The sequence below is a fragment of the Amborella trichopoda genome, chromosome 2, assembly GCF_054954075.1.
Source record: "Amborella trichopoda isolate Santa Cruz 75 chromosome 2, AtrichopodaSantaCruz75HAP2 v2.0, whole genome shotgun sequence".
In the NCBI taxonomy this organism is placed as follows: domain Eukaryota; kingdom Viridiplantae; phylum Streptophyta; class Magnoliopsida; order Amborellales; family Amborellaceae; genus Amborella; species Amborella trichopoda.
The window spans coordinates 12,801,017-12,816,967 of NC_142337.1; the positions used below are offsets into that span (position 1 = coordinate 12,801,017).

Below are 15,951 nucleotides of genomic sequence, written 5' to 3' on the forward strand. Positions count from 1 at the left end.
AACCCTAGCTTCCCTCTTCCTTTCCCGCTGTGGAGACCAAGAGTTCAAAAGCCGGCAATTTTTTCAAGAGTTCAACAAATTTGACAAAATATGGCTAACAATTTTGTGGATGCACCTTTCTCTCTCTCTCTCTTGATTTGTTGAAATTCCAAATGCCATGCTTGACTGAGTTTATGCTTATCTTATTATTATTTTTTATGTTTTATATATAAAATATAGTTGAAAAAATATCTTCATACTCCCATTTTTAAATTCTATATCTCAATAGATTCAAAGTTTCAAAACATATCATGGGTCATAAAAATTTTAAGTTTTGTATCTTTTAATCCCCAAACTAGCTTTATTCCCTTCAAACCTGTTTTTTTGCCCCAAACAAATATAAATAAGACATATCATTTTCAAACACCATTATTTCTCTCTCTTCATGTGATTTTCCCTTAAATCATTTATAATGATTAGGATTCCTTGACCGAAAATGCATGGTGGAGAGAGAGAGAGAGGGGGGAGAGGGGATTGGGTTTTTAGAGAGACAAAGAGGGTGAATGTTAGAGAGAGAAATTTGGGAGGAATATTTTATATAAAGAGATGAATGATTTAGAATGAACGTGTCTTTTTTATATTGGTTGGGACAAAAAAAGTAGCTAAAAGTGAATAAATTTAGTCGGGGGGTTAAGAGATATATTTTTAATCTTTAGGTTTATTGAGATATAAAACTAAAAAATAAGAGACACAGGGATATTTTCCTAAAATAGTTTATATGTCAAGGGACGTATCTCTACATTTGTGTCCCCAAGGCATAAACCATTCATCTAAAGATGGATGTGAGTGATGGTCCGTCCAAAGAAATGGCAAAATTAATGGATCACATAAAATACAATTCTACTTTTTATTTTTTATTTTTTTCACATTAATAATATGTGTTAAGGATTATATATTCCTTAAAAATCAAGGTCAAAATTTATTTTAAAATGTATTATTAAGGGGGGTACATTTCTACATACGAGTCCAGGGACTCATGTAAACCATGTCCTTAATATAATTTTAATTATTTTAATATTATAAAAATAAAAAATAAAAAAGAAGCAGTTCCTAGTGAAATAGTAACCGAAAACTTTACGTGTGGCGCCACCCCCATGAAGATTATATGTGTACCCGCTCTTAGTCGTCCGATGTGAACGATGACTAAGATGGCTTTGCCTACGATTTTACAAGTTAGCTCGTGAGCGTCAGATCTTGTTTCAACTTCTCAAACTATTCTCTTTCATTTTTTATAGCGATTTTACCTTGATTTTCAAGACATGCACAAATCTAATAGGGGCATGCATGATAAAAATAAAAATACAAATATTTTTAAAAGTACAAAACGACTAGAGAACCCTAAAATTTTCAAGGGCTGTTTTTCTGTTTATTTTTGCTACACGCAATGTTCAGTCAGGGGACGCCTCAAATTTTGCTCAAAATTGCCCATTCAAAACACAGTTGAAAAATGATGTCATATTTCATTTACATGCGACAAGCCATATGTAAAGTTTTTCTTAGATAAATTAGTTGGATATTAACTCTAGGAAAAGGACGGTTGCCTTCTTTAGCAAACTTTCATCCTTGGGTATGTGCAAAACTCTTCAAACTTTTGATAATAAGATACTACATTTTTATTATTTAAATTACTGTTGTAATTTTATTTTTATTCTATTCTCACGTTTAATTCTAAAATCTCTCTATCTCTCTCCACCCAACCACTCTCCCCTCTCTCATCTCTCTCTCTAAGCTCCCATTTGACCCGTCTTTTTTTCATCCTCTATGCTTATTCTTTGTCTGCCTCTTCTTCATTTTTTCTATTTGCATTTTCCAAGTCCTCTCTCTCTCTCTTTATTGAATGAAAAGGGAACGAGAGTTGACTGGTTTGGTAGGTAGAGATGGATAGGGGGGAAGAGGATCATGAGTATGTGGATTTTTTTTAGATATATAAGTTAAATGTGGGAATAGAATAAAAAATGTCACCTTTTCCCTTAATTCTATAGTTGCGAGGTACCAGTGTGGTGATAGGGACGATATTGTGGCACATACGTGAGCTTGGAAAACTATCGGCTATGTTTAAAGATACATCTATCTATGTATTGGAAGTATTGTATTAATTGGAAGTACTGTGTATTTCGTTCTCGAACTTTATATACTGACTACAGTTCAAAAAGTAAAACAAAAAGAATTTATCTATTGATTAATCGGGACGCTTCGTAGAGGAGATGATTTATATGTAATTGGTATGTCCATGGCGTATGTTAGAAATGGGTGATTTATAAACTTGGTATTGTTAGTTTTTTTTGTTTGAAAAATACTTGTGCGTATTTCAAAACAACAATATGATTTTGTGGTTTTTTGGTAAGTTATGTTTGTAGAGAGAAAGTTGTGGGTTTGAGTTCTACGTTGAAGATGAGAGAGTAAAATGAGCTGGTATTTAGGAGTAGGCATTCACATGCCTTATAGTCTCAGTAAAATGTGAAAAAAGATGGTACATGTGTGGAGCACGCGAAAAATGCGATGCACACACGCGCGTACGAAGGCACTTGATGGCACACTTCATACTCTCGCATCGGCTCGAGAGGTGTCCCTCACCCTAGTATGGGTCGGGTTCATGGCTCAATAGCTTTTGTAAGCCCAGCTCATTTGAGATAGCCAACAGTCATCTAGCCGTTGATGCGTGTGGGACATCCAACATTCTTTTATCCATTAATGAAATGGAGGCTAGTAACAACAGACATCAAGTACATGTAACATGCAGCTGTTTGGTGGTGCATATAACCACCACTACAGGCAGCCTCCTTCTTGGTGCTCTAAACGAAGAGTCATCCTACCTATACGAGTTAGATATTAAAAAACACATTTTGAGCCTCTCAACAATACACCATTCTCTATAATTCCATGGAGCAAAACCAGTGAACTCAACTCTCTCTTATTTTTCACTCTCTCTCTCTCTCGAAACTATTCTAAACTTTGGTGTCTACTGTGGGTTTGCAAGCTTGGGTATATAGAGCTTTAGAATATTAAAAAAACCTCTTTATTTTCCTTTATCCCGAAGACAAATTGTCCTTCTTATGCACATCAATATAATTACGAAAGGGGGTAAATATCGTTTTGAGATAGTGCTCCTGCATGCTCGAAAACAAAGAGGGATTAAAGCTTCAATTTTTGAAATCGTACTACCTTTTGCCCTTATTTCACCCAATCATTTTCCAACTAGTATAAGATGGGCAAATAGCATGCATCATATTATCTTTAAAAATTGTAGTATATAAATAGAAAATTTCATTCTAGTTATGCAACAAAAGTTTTGCTTCAAAATTAACTGTATACCATCTACGTATTTTTAGCAAATCTAACCAGTCAAATTAGGCAAAATTAATCAATCCAATTAGTCAAAATTGGTCCACCATCAATTTTATCCATTGAAGAAACTTCAAACTTATTTTGTTAAAACTAGATTAGTCAAAGCACCATATGATAATCTAACGTACTTGTCTCAACAAAAATCTTTATTATTGTAGGGTCGTACTCAGGTACGTTTCGTAAGTGTCGTCATATATGTTCCTAAACTACGTAATCTTCCATGGTACCCCAAGGTCTAGATTCTAGAACTTGTGCCAAAAATCCGTTCTAAGGATTTGGATTTCTTCAATGGGATTCCTTTGTAAGGGTTCCTTTTGGAATGTAGAGAATTCTAGGGTTGTTTTGGTGATTTTGTGGGAGGTGTGGTTTGCAACTTTAAATTTTATCATAGCATATAATTTTGATGTAAAATATTTTTAAGATTATCTCAAAATCTATTTTCAGATCTAATTAATAAAATTTTAAGCTCCAAATATGATTAAAATCAAGTAGATCTTTAAACATATAAAAATCTTGAAAATGGACGGTCTAGATAATGTGTTATAAGATGCACCATTTCTGGGACTCAAAATCCTTTTTTTCCATAGTCATGCATCTCGATGTCGAGATGATCAATTAAAAGGTTTTTCAACATTAAAAAAACATTTACCGATGGATTTTGAGGTGCATCCGTAGTTCCACATTTTAAGGTCGCAACCTTATATCAAGTTTTCCCTGTTATGGGACTACCCTAATTGGGCTTGTTTGTATTTGTGGGCTCAATACCCCTTCCACCGTTGCATAATAAGAATAGGGCTAGGGTCGTGGTGGTGTCGAGAATGGGGCTGGAGTCGTGGTGGTAGTACTACCTGAGATCCAATTAAGGTCACGGCCTCCACTCTCACTAACACTCTAAAAACTTGACTCTTTCCAAAATGGGTAGGGGCATGTAATCCCCGTTAATCTACCAAAAAAAAAAAAAAATTGGCCGAAGTCCAGTGTAATATAGTTTATGTTCAACAAATAATTGTAGCAAAATACCCCAAGCCAAATGGGAAACCTCAATAAGCTTTGCTAAAACATGTTATCAACACCAATAACTAACTTAGAATAGCTAGAAACTTGTGCTATCTGGCAAAATAAATAAACAAATAAATAAACATATTAAAAGAACCCATGAAACTCAACTATCCTGTTCACCTTAGCAAGGAAATTCATTTGGCTACACTCTTGCAAGCAATATTGATACTACTACAAACCCTTTAATAGCATGGTTTATGAATTTTATTACTTACCGAAAAAGAAAACATTTGTATGATGATCCATAATCCTAAAGACTAAAAGATATTTCCTAGTGGGGAGATGGATGTCACCTTGGAGTATCACATATACACCATATTAAACCAAGGTTCAAAAAAGCATTGTAGATACCCTCACCAGCTGGGGTGCAAGACCAGTGCAGGAAAGCACGACTCGGCCCCAGAACCCAGCCCTGGGCTGGGCCAAGTTGGGCGGGTCCTAGCCATGCCAAAAAGTATTAAAAAAAAATAATACAAAAAAAAACCCAAAAAAATTCAAAGAAAATTTAAAGTAAAATCAATCAAAATACATCTAACTGAACTTAAACAAAAGTAGTGAAAAAAAGGGGATTTTGAAAAAATAATAATTTAATACTGATTATTTTAAAAATAATATAAAAAGAAAAAAATATAAAAGCAAGTATTTATAGCCAAAATACTTCTCAATTTTGCCAAAATGGTAGAAAACATAAAAACACATGTTACAAATACATTTTTTATTTTTAGCTTTTTTAGTTTTTTTGAAATTTTTTAGATCTCGAGCTTGACCACCAAAGACAAGATACTCGGGCTCACCGGCGTGGGGAGCTCGAGTTACTCAGGCGAGTTTGGGTTGGCTCACCCAAGTAGTGGAACATTGTTCAAAACCGTTCGTTCATATGCAAATAGAATATCGGAAAATAAAATAATCACTTTTCAATCTACCGAGTGATGTTCGTAAAATGTCATATATAACATAAGCCACAATGGATATAATGGTTGTTATTTTTACATTTATTAATATACCCAACGTTATTATCATCATCAAAGTCTTTTCTCAACTAATTAAGTCAGCTACATGAATGTTAGTCTGTCATTATGCTCTAGGCCATAACCATAAATCCCATATATTTGTTTACTAGTGGATTGATATTTCTAAACGTGCGGCATCTGATTAATATCTGGTATAACGAATTTTCTTGCAAAATTAGAACCCAATATCTTCGCCTTCATTTTAGTCGGGTCAGGATTGGGTCAAACCCACATGGACCAAACCCAAATAGGTTTTAGTTAGGCCTAGTCTTCACCCAAGGGATTGTGTCGGTCCAGGTCAATAAATAAAAACTAAAAAAACCAATATATTCTATTTAAAAATATATATTTAATATATAACTATATATATTACTTGCATACAATGGTTTAAAAACCGGATCGGTGACCGCGATCGGGCTTTCAAAAAACCGATTCGGATAGGCGAATCGGCGATCCGGATCGGGAATCGGGTGAATCGGTCAGAATAAAGCTTCAAAAAAATCCGAAAAAATTATTAAAATTCATTATAAATATTGTTTTTTAGGAATTCAATAAGAAATGAGGGTACTCCATTAAGAATTTTCATGTTTTTGAATGAATATGCGAATATTGATATGTTCTTTCCCTGCATAAACCGCCATTCAACATTTAATTTACATCACACAAAAGGATAAACATAGAATTATCATGGAATAAGTATATCAACATACATGGACTACAATAAAGCATAAAATTAGTAACATACGATCTAAAAATAAAATGATAGACGCCATTGTTGTTCTTCTTGGTCACGCTGGTGCCATTGATTGAATTCGTTTGACAATTCATTGATTCGATCTAAAAACGAATCATCGATATTAGCGGGCGTCTGACTATTCCCAAATCCCTGAGTGTTAGTGTTTTGTTGTGTTCCCAAATTCGATCATGGATTACAAAAAAAAAAAAAAACATAAACAAACAAAAAATTCTATCGTGGATTACAAGAACAAAGAAAAAGAATTCGATCATGGATTACAAAAAATTCAATCATGGGTTACAAAAAAAAAAAAAAAAAAACAAAAAATTCGATCATGGATTACAAAAAATTCGATCATGGATTACAAAAAATTCGATCATGGATTACATAAAATTCGATCATAGATTCCATAAAATTCGATCATGGATTACATAAAATTCGATCATGGATTACAAAAAAAAAAAAAAACATAAAAAAACAAAAAATTCGATCGTGGATTACAAGAACAGAAAAAAACAATTCGATCATGGATTACAAAAAATTCAATCATGGGTTACAAAAAAAAAAAAAAATTCGATCATGGATTACAAGTAAAAAAAACAAACATTTCGATCATGGATTACAAAAAAGTCGATCATGGATTACAGAAAATTCTATCATGGATTACTCATGGATTACAAAAAATTCGATCATGGATTACATAAAATTCGATCATGGATTACAAAAAAAAAAAACAAAAAAAAGCAAAAAAAAACAAAAAATTCGATCGTGGATTACAAAAAAAGAAAAACACAATTACATCATGGATAACAAAAAATTCAATCATGGATTACAAAAAACTCTATCATGGGTTACATAAAAAACAAAAAACAAAAAATTCGATCATGGATTACAAAAAAAAAACAAACATTTCGATCATGGATTACAAAACATTCGATCATGGATTACAAAAAATTATATCATGGGTTACAAAAAGAAAAAATAAAAAATAAAATTCGATCATGGATTACAAGAAAAAAAAACAAACATTTCGATCATAGATTACAAAAAATTCGATCATGGATTACAAAAAATTCTATCATGGGCTACAAAAAAAAAAAAAAAAAAAAAAATTCTGTTCTTCACAGAGTCGTTTTACATAAGCGATTTTAACTCAAAAATTCACCTCTAAGTGAATAAATTACATCCAATTGAGTATATTTTCTGATAAACAACAATATAAGGAATCAAAACCCTAAATTTCTAATACATTATTTCTAATATATCATGAAAACAAAATCAAAACGCCGAAAAAAAAAAAAAAAAACAGCGGAATTTGGTTCCGCAGATATCTCAGTGTTCATATCAAATTTCTTGCTGTAATTGACCAGATTACGTAAAATTGAAAATTTTAAATCATACTAGACACAATAAAGATTAAAAACCCTAATTATTAAACCCATTATGTTCAAAATATGCCGTGAAATAAATCAAATGGCGAAAAAAAAAAAAAACCCAAAGTTCTTACCTGATTTTGTGAACCGAAGCCTTCAATCTCCAAAAAACTCTGTTTTTCTCAACGATTATCACAAATTAGTAACAAAAGGTTTTGATTCACAGCTTTAAGATCAAAATGCATACAAATTTTGAAAGATTCATGCTCTATTTGGCATGAAATTTCAGAAAAGGCGAAAACCCTAAACACCGAATTTTTCGTGATCCAAAAACAACAAATTTGTCCACCATTTAATCCTTGAAAAAACTGAATAAAGCTGTTTACAGCCTGCAAATCAGATCACATGCCAAAAAAAACAAGAAAAATGATCAAAAAATGACAAATTTCAAAGAATCCGTGAAGAACACTATGCAACCCATGTTCTTCACGGACTCGCCGATTCCGCACAGTGAATCGGCGACTCACTGTGCGGAATCGTCCGGTTCTCTCTAGAACCGGACGATTTCCGATTTTTTCACCGATCCGGTCCTTTTTCGCGATTTCTGAGTCGAACCGGGCCAGTCCGGTTCGACTCGGCGTTCTTTAAAATGCTGCTTGCGTATATATCGTGATGGGTCGGATCGACAAAGACCCAACCGTATCCGACCTGAATTGCCCATGTTGGATCCAGATCCAGGTCGGGTCAACCTGACACAGTTGAGCATTCCTACCGGGTATTAAAAAAGTTCCAGAATTCCATCATGTCATCTCTCTCTCACTCTCTAGTTTTAGTGTTTTGTTTGGCTTACCAGGAGGCCGTATGCGAAGACCTGGATCCCAGTGTTGCCAAGCGAAGCTGCAGCCAGCTCCAAGTTGGCAAGGTGCCCTGAAAATATTTGAGTTGCCATAGCGCCACCGCTGGTGCCGCTAACCGCCACAATAGCCGCATCTCGACTTCAGTAGCGACCCTTATGCGTTCGCTCAACCCCATCCTCTCATCACACAGTATACTTTGTAACACTGCCTCCAGCACCTCCACCAATGGCTGGTGGAGCTCGGTGGAAAAATCACTCATCCCGGCAAAAATGGCCGGAATTTTGTGTGCCTCAATTACAGGTAGGTTGGTAAGTGGTGGGTATCCAATGGCAAGTAGTTGTCTTCGGGCTTTCTTTTGATTGGATGGTTGTTTATTTTTATGGGATTATATACAATGAGATCTTTTACGGTTGATACAAGGTGGTCACAATTCCGTACAACCATTTGATGTGAAATTTGATCGTTTGGATGTGTCACAGAGTTCGAGATTATTTCTTTTGAAGTTTAAGCTTGATCAATAAAATCATTGCAGCCACCCAATTTTACATTTAATGGTCAATATTAATGTGACCACATCGTACCAAAGATAAATGGTCTCATTCTATACTTTCCTTTTTCTATTCAGCGGATTGAGCTCAAATTTGATATATTCGTACATTTCATTGTTATATTGCTGCAAAAATATTTTTAAAAAAAAAAATAATTAATGGCCAACTACAATCTTAAGGGTATTTCAATAATTTTATTAATTATTGACTTATTTTTAAATGTTTTTTTTAAATATATGATGGTGAGAAGTATCAATATAATAAACCTGAGTACAATCCAATGTACGAAAAAAAAAAAAAAATTACAAAAATTATATGCTTTCAAGAAATGAGACTTAATTATAAAATATGAAACATAAAGGACTACCTTTAATTCTAAAAATAAAACAAGACTTTTATGTAATGTTTTTTTTTTATGTTCTTATTTTTATTTTTATTTGAAGAGGCTATTTTGTGAGGTTGGTAAGCACGCAAGAGCCCTACAGGTAACTTGCCTTGGTCAAAACACCTAGGTTGTCTAAAAATTTGGGAACCAAATAAAAATTAGTAGATGATTGTTTTTGAAAGAAAATTTTGAGTATCGTGATGCTCAGATTCAGCCCTCTCTATTCAATCACGAGGCATCAATTTTTTTCTAGTACACTGAGAGTTTACTTTTGAAATGTTGTTTGCTAGGATTATTCTATGAGCTGCAAAATTTGAGATCTAAAAAGTATTCCTAACATGTATTTTACCCAAGGAAATCTTTTGGCATTAAAGAAAGTAAGGTCGTTACAGAGGAAGACAACCTTTGATGCGAGAGATCTGTGTCCTGTACCTCATCTTTCTCCGGACTCACTCTCAAAACTCAATGGAGTCCTCTGGAGTCTTTTTCTCACTGGTAGGTGCTGCATGTGAGAATGGAGGATACGTGGAGGACCATTCCGGGATCATTCAAGGCAAAATAAAAATGAAATTCAGTCCATTTAACTTCTCCAGCGGGGATTTTTTGCGGTATAAAAAAAGGACAAATATTGCTCCATGGAGGAAGTTTTTTCACAGTTTCCCATGGTACTACTTAAGAGTATTTAGTATTGGGTGCCACTTGTATTTGTATATGCTCTAACTTTATTTGTAGAAGTAAAGTTGCAATATTCTACACCATTCATTTTAATTACACAATATAGAATTTTACACTTCTTTTAAATGTTGTTTGGTAATTGAGAAAATAGGAGAAAACAGCCTGATTTCTGACGTAGCATATTTCCATGTTTGAGAATGGGAAAAATCATGGAAATACGGGGATCTGCATTTTCACGATTGTCCCCAATTTTAAGAAAAACTGTAGGTGCCCTGTAGATTTCTTTGAAAAATGGGGAAATTGTGAGTCTCCCCTCTCTCATATTTTATTTTTCTAACCTCATGATCTCTCTCCCCTCTCAATCTCTCTTTGCCCAAGCTCTTGCTTGAGCTTTCTGTGGTTTTCATAAACAGGTTACCTATCAAAGGTTCTCAGCTTCCAATTTCTCATAGAATCTCCAGGATAATTGTTTTCTAAATTATCAAATAGGGCCTTAAGATAATATCAAAAAGTTGTATGTCTTTTAAGATAATATGAATTTTTACACCATCCAAATAAAATGAATGGCATAGATTATTGAAATCTTACTCTCAATTAAGATTACAACTTTATGTAAACTTTTTCCTTTGGTATTCAATGGCTGTCCTTACTGATTCATATGGGATTCTACATGGTTTATGCTACTTGTTTCACGGCATGAACCAGTGATGCTTCCGTTTACTAGGTTCTCGCCATCTAAGTTGCAGTATTCAACTGCTTCACCTTACAACACGACGCTTATATTGCTTTCTTGCAACACCGTTTTTACACTTTAGGCCACCCTCGTTTGTTAAAACTCAAAAGGTATTTAAAAAAAAATCCTTTTTACTCTCAATTTCTTGATAATTTTGCGCTCAAAACTGTAGCTCTCTTCTTTCCCTTTGTGGGCATCCAAGAGTTCAAATCCAACAATTTTTCAATATTAAATCTACACTGTTCAAATAAAATAGTGTAAACTTGCTTCTACAAGTAAGGTTGTAACTTTATATATAAACTTTTTGCTTTAGTATTATACAGTGGTCCTTGCTGATTCACATAGGAACCTATGTGGTCGTCCTACTCCGTTCACATCATGAACCAATGATGCTTATGGTTGCTAGATTCTCAACATTTAAGGTGTGGTGTCAAATGTTTTTCCTTGCAGCATTATATTTATGTTGTGACCTCTATGTACAAACAAACAATAAATGGTCTCCTTGTAGACAATCCCCTGTAAGAAAGGGTCTATACTTATCTTATATTTATCTTTAAAAAAATCATATTTTTTTAATTATTTTAATATTAGTGCCAACCCCAAAGTAAATTATATGTGGCCTCCATTCGTAGGCATCCGATCAGAAGGATCATTGAGATGGCTTCCATCACAATTTTACAAGTTAGCTTTTGAGCCTCAGATCTTGATCCAACAACTCAACATATTTGTTATTATTTATTTTAAGAAACATTTTGCATTAAATTTTGGGGTATGCACAAATCTAATAGGCGCACAAATGATAAAAATAAATAAAAAATATTTTTGATGATAAAAAATTGCTAGAATGCACTAAAACTTTCAAGGACTTTCTGATTATTTATTTTTATCAAAAATATTTTTATTATATTTTGCTAGGTGCAATACAATAAGGTGAGGAGAAGCCTCAAATTTCACTCAAAAATATTTTACAGTAGAAAAATAAAAATCAAAGAGCATTTTGATATGACATCACGACAGAACAATCCAAACCATCCATTCATAAATGTCTAAAAAATGACATCACATTTGTTTTTCATGTGGCAAGCCACATCTAAAGTCCTCCCTAAATAAATTGATTGGATATTAATTCTATGGGCATTCACCAAGTTGGATAAGGAGAAGAGAGCCCCTTCGATACCTTGAAAAATGGGTGGGCCCGGAGCAAACAACCACGCCTAGTATAAACAACCAGAAATGCGCCATGTTGTCAGGTGCTAGGGTGGGGACATGAGTCGGAAACTATCGAGTATGTCTAGAAGAAAGATGCAGATTCTATAAGGCCTAGGCTTTATAAAAATAAACTCAACTCTTCGACTCCTCAGAAAGGCATCAGAAATCTCCATGACGGCTTTAAAATTAATTTCGAATACCAACTATTAAGTTTAAAGCTCAAAATATAGTTCAGATCTTGTAAGTCCTTGAACACTTATTTCAGATCTTGTAAGTCCTCTCGCAAGAGCATCAGCAGTCCTGATGAACATGAAAGAACAAGATCTCACGGTTGCCCAAAGAAATGGTAACGTGATCCCGAATGTGCATCCATTGCCAAAAGGTTCAAGAGACGACACCATTTGCTCACATTAAGAGAATCCCCTCAATGATAATCCGTTGGTATGCACTCTCTCTAACTTAGAAATCCCATGTATATGGTTTCTATGTAATTGGTAAGTCAATGGCTATATGAGAAACGGGTGATTTATAACTAAGAGGCAAATAGCATGCATGAATATAAATTTTTTTTTGACAGAACAATATATGAATACAAATTTATATATTGAATACAAATTTTCATACAAATCATGCGACCAAAATTTTTGTTTCAAAATTATCAATAAAAACGAAATGCAGTTTACATTTATTTTCTTGACGTTACGTGTTATTCCATATGCCCACATGAAAATTGTTAGTACAATAATTATAGCTAAACATCGTTATTGGTATAAAAATGTATATGAAATGACTATTTACTTTTGGTACAAATATGTCACAATCATTATTGACTATTAGATGTAAATTCATGTGGTTAAGAATATATCATTGAGCGGGTATAGAGTAAAAAATGAAATTTCATAAATGTTGTGATACACTTGAATATATTGGATGTCACATACAATGGCTAAGAGTGATTGTGACCCCATTACACTAAAAGTAAATTGTGATATAATATAGATTCGCGATTGATATTGCATGATCTTTTCATATAGGAAAATGGTTTGATAGGGCTGCAGCCCTATCAAAATAAGTAAAGCCTTACCTTATAACTAATCGAAAATTATGATTCATGCATTGGAAAATCTTTACTTTGATATCTCCACTCGAACATTATGGTATTGTGAAAAATTATCTAGGCCATCCATTCGCCTTAAAAATAAGTGTTTATATATTCTCAAGAATTATATCATTTTTTAAGTTTCAAATTTCATTGTGGGGGTTAGAAATTGATTTTAGAGCCATCATGGAGATTTTCATTACCAAAAAATGCTTTCTAGACAAAAATTTAATGTGACGCTTTATTTTGTGCTCATAAAGTTTGGGCCTTATAAAAACTTCATCCTTTAACGATTATTGGAAGCATCTTTATGAAATTGACGTAAGCTACTGGGCATCCTCATGAAACTATGCAGCTAGGCAGCCAAATATTGAGCACATGGAAACAGTTGCATAAAAGAGACTGGCATGATTGAAAGAAAAAATTACATCAACCTTATACTGTAAACGTAAAGGCACCTCTAAAATCCACCCCAAAATTGTAGGGTGTAACCTCCTCAACCTAGTAGCCAAACTAGCCGACCTATGATCATTGATTATAATAACAACAGGTTTCCGAACCGCCCGCACGTAGCTGTTACATGCCTCTGAGCAATCTGACAAAAGTAAATGACACAATGAATGCAGTCGCAGCCCACAAAAATACTATGGCTACCGCAACTTTCTATGCATCCCTACAAAAAAAACCCTCAATATTACACTTTCTATGCAATTTGCTCCCAGTTTAATTTTTTCTCTCACTTTTTTCTAAAACACAAACTTTTTATTCAAATGCCCCTAAGAAAAAAAAGTTCATTTTTTTTAGATGGAAATGCCTTTCTCATACACAAAAATCAATTTGGCTAGATTTCACGTTAACTTTCGGTACACATTGCCAGAGTGAACCATCGCAGTGCCGAAGCGCTTGATCCACTGCTGGAGCACACATACACAGTGTCGGAGCGTTGTGACTCCAAAGTGTTCCGCTGTCGAAGCACACTTACACAGTACTGAAACGCATCATCCACTGCCAGACCATACTTACATAGTGCTGGAGCCCTAAGACTCTAGAGTGTTCCACTACCGGACCGCACTTACACAATACCGAAGCGTTGTGATTCCAGAGTGCTCCATTGCCGGAACGCACTTACACAGTGCCAAAGCACTGTGACTCCAGAGTGTTCCACTGTCGGAGCACACTTACACAAAGCCAAAGTGCTTAATCCACTGTTGGAGCACACATACACAATGTCAGAGCGATGTAACTACAGAGTGTTCCACTGTCGGAGCGCACTTGTGCATCGTCCATTGCCGAACCGCATTTACATATTGCCGGAGCCGTAAGACTCCAGAGCGTTCCAGTGCCTGACCGCGCTTACACAGTGCTGGAGAGCTGCAATTCCAAAGTGCTCCACTATCGGACTGCACTTACATAGGGCCAGAGCATTGTGACTCCAGAGTGTTCCACTGCGGGAGTGCACGCAGTGCCAGAGCGCTTGATCCACTGCCAGAGCGCACATACACAGTGTCAGAGCACTGTAACTCCAGAACGTTCTATTGCCGGAGCGCACCTACATAGTGCCGAAGCGCTTGTTCCACTGCCGGAGCTATCAATTTTTTTTTTTTGCTTTTGGGCAGTGCTTACATATTAGCTAAAAGGGAAAATATGGGATTAACCCACTAGCTCATATGAGCATATGAGCCCACCGGCCCAAATTGAATCTGGGCCGATCTAACGATCACGGATGTCCGATAGTATTTAAAATTTATTATTTTTTCTACAAATCCAAATCACTTGAAATTTTAAATGTGTGTTCTTCTCATCAAGGCACACCTAATAAAAATATAAAAAAATTTATTCATGAAAATAAAATGATCAAAATACCCCCAAAACTTTTCAAGGGTATTTTGATCATTTTATTTCATATAAAATATTGTTTTGATATTTTTCAAAGATTCACTTATTTTTGATGAACACACACGTAAAATTTCAATTGATTTGGATTTATAAAAAAAAAACTAAAATTCAAACACTATCGGACATCCGTGATCGTTAGATCAGCCCAAATTACAATCTAAAACATTGGACTCATATATTCATATGAGCTTGTGGACTAATCTCATCTTTTCCCTAGCTAATAATAAAGAGAAGTGGAGTTACGTGCTGCTTTTAAGTGGTGGTAACATTGTTTTTAAGTGGCTTGGGCTAAGCCGAAGAAATTGAAAGGTGTTTCACAGAAAGAGATAAGACCATGGATTCAAAGAGACAGTATAAGAGAGAGAGGGTAAGACTCAAGCCAAAAAATCTTTCCAAAAGGAAGAGGGTGAGAACTCGAGCTGGGAGAAAGCGCAAGAAAGAGGGACGAAGCTCGAGCCGTGAGTGCGTACGTGGACTGTGGGTCTTGTGGGAAAGAAGAAAGAGAGAGAAGTGTGGGTAAAAGGTAAAGTAGGGGAGGAAAGAAGGTGTGGGTAAAGGATAAAGTAAAAGTAGTTTTACCTTTTTTTAATTTTTGGGGTGGTTGGAGGTATTTGGTAAAGGAACATCGTTTTGAGGAAAAAAGTGAGAGGAAAAATTTAGTTGGGGGTAAGTTACATAATAAGTTTGCTTTTCGGGGTTATATGTAATTTTTCTAAATTAATATACCTCCACTTATCTAACCATCTATTCTGAATAGAGGGCTAAAATTGGCCCAATCACAATGTCACATCTCTTCACTATTTTATTTTAAAATTTTTTTTATATGAACTATTTTGACACCAAATTTTGGTCGTCCAATCCTCTATTAAACTCGCACTTGTAAATAATATAAAAAAATATTCTTAATAAAATAAAATGACCAAAATACCTCTAAAAAATTCAATAGATATTTTGGTCATATTTTATCAAAAAATTATTTTTAATATT

General features: G+C 34.5%; 1 long non-coding RNA gene across 1 annotated transcript; it reads right to left on the minus strand.

The window, feature by feature from the left end:
- Nucleotides 1–6,781: 6,781 nt before the first annotated feature.
- On the minus strand, nt 6,782–8,784 carry LOC148783111 (uncharacterized). The gene is made up of 2 exons (XR_016049196.1): nt 8,413–8,784; nt 6,782–7,951 (listed from the first exon to the last, which is right to left on the minus strand). It is a non-coding gene; the product is annotated as an uncharacterized LOC148783111 (long non-coding RNA).
- Between the last annotated feature and the right edge of the window lie 7,167 nt (nt 8,785–15,951).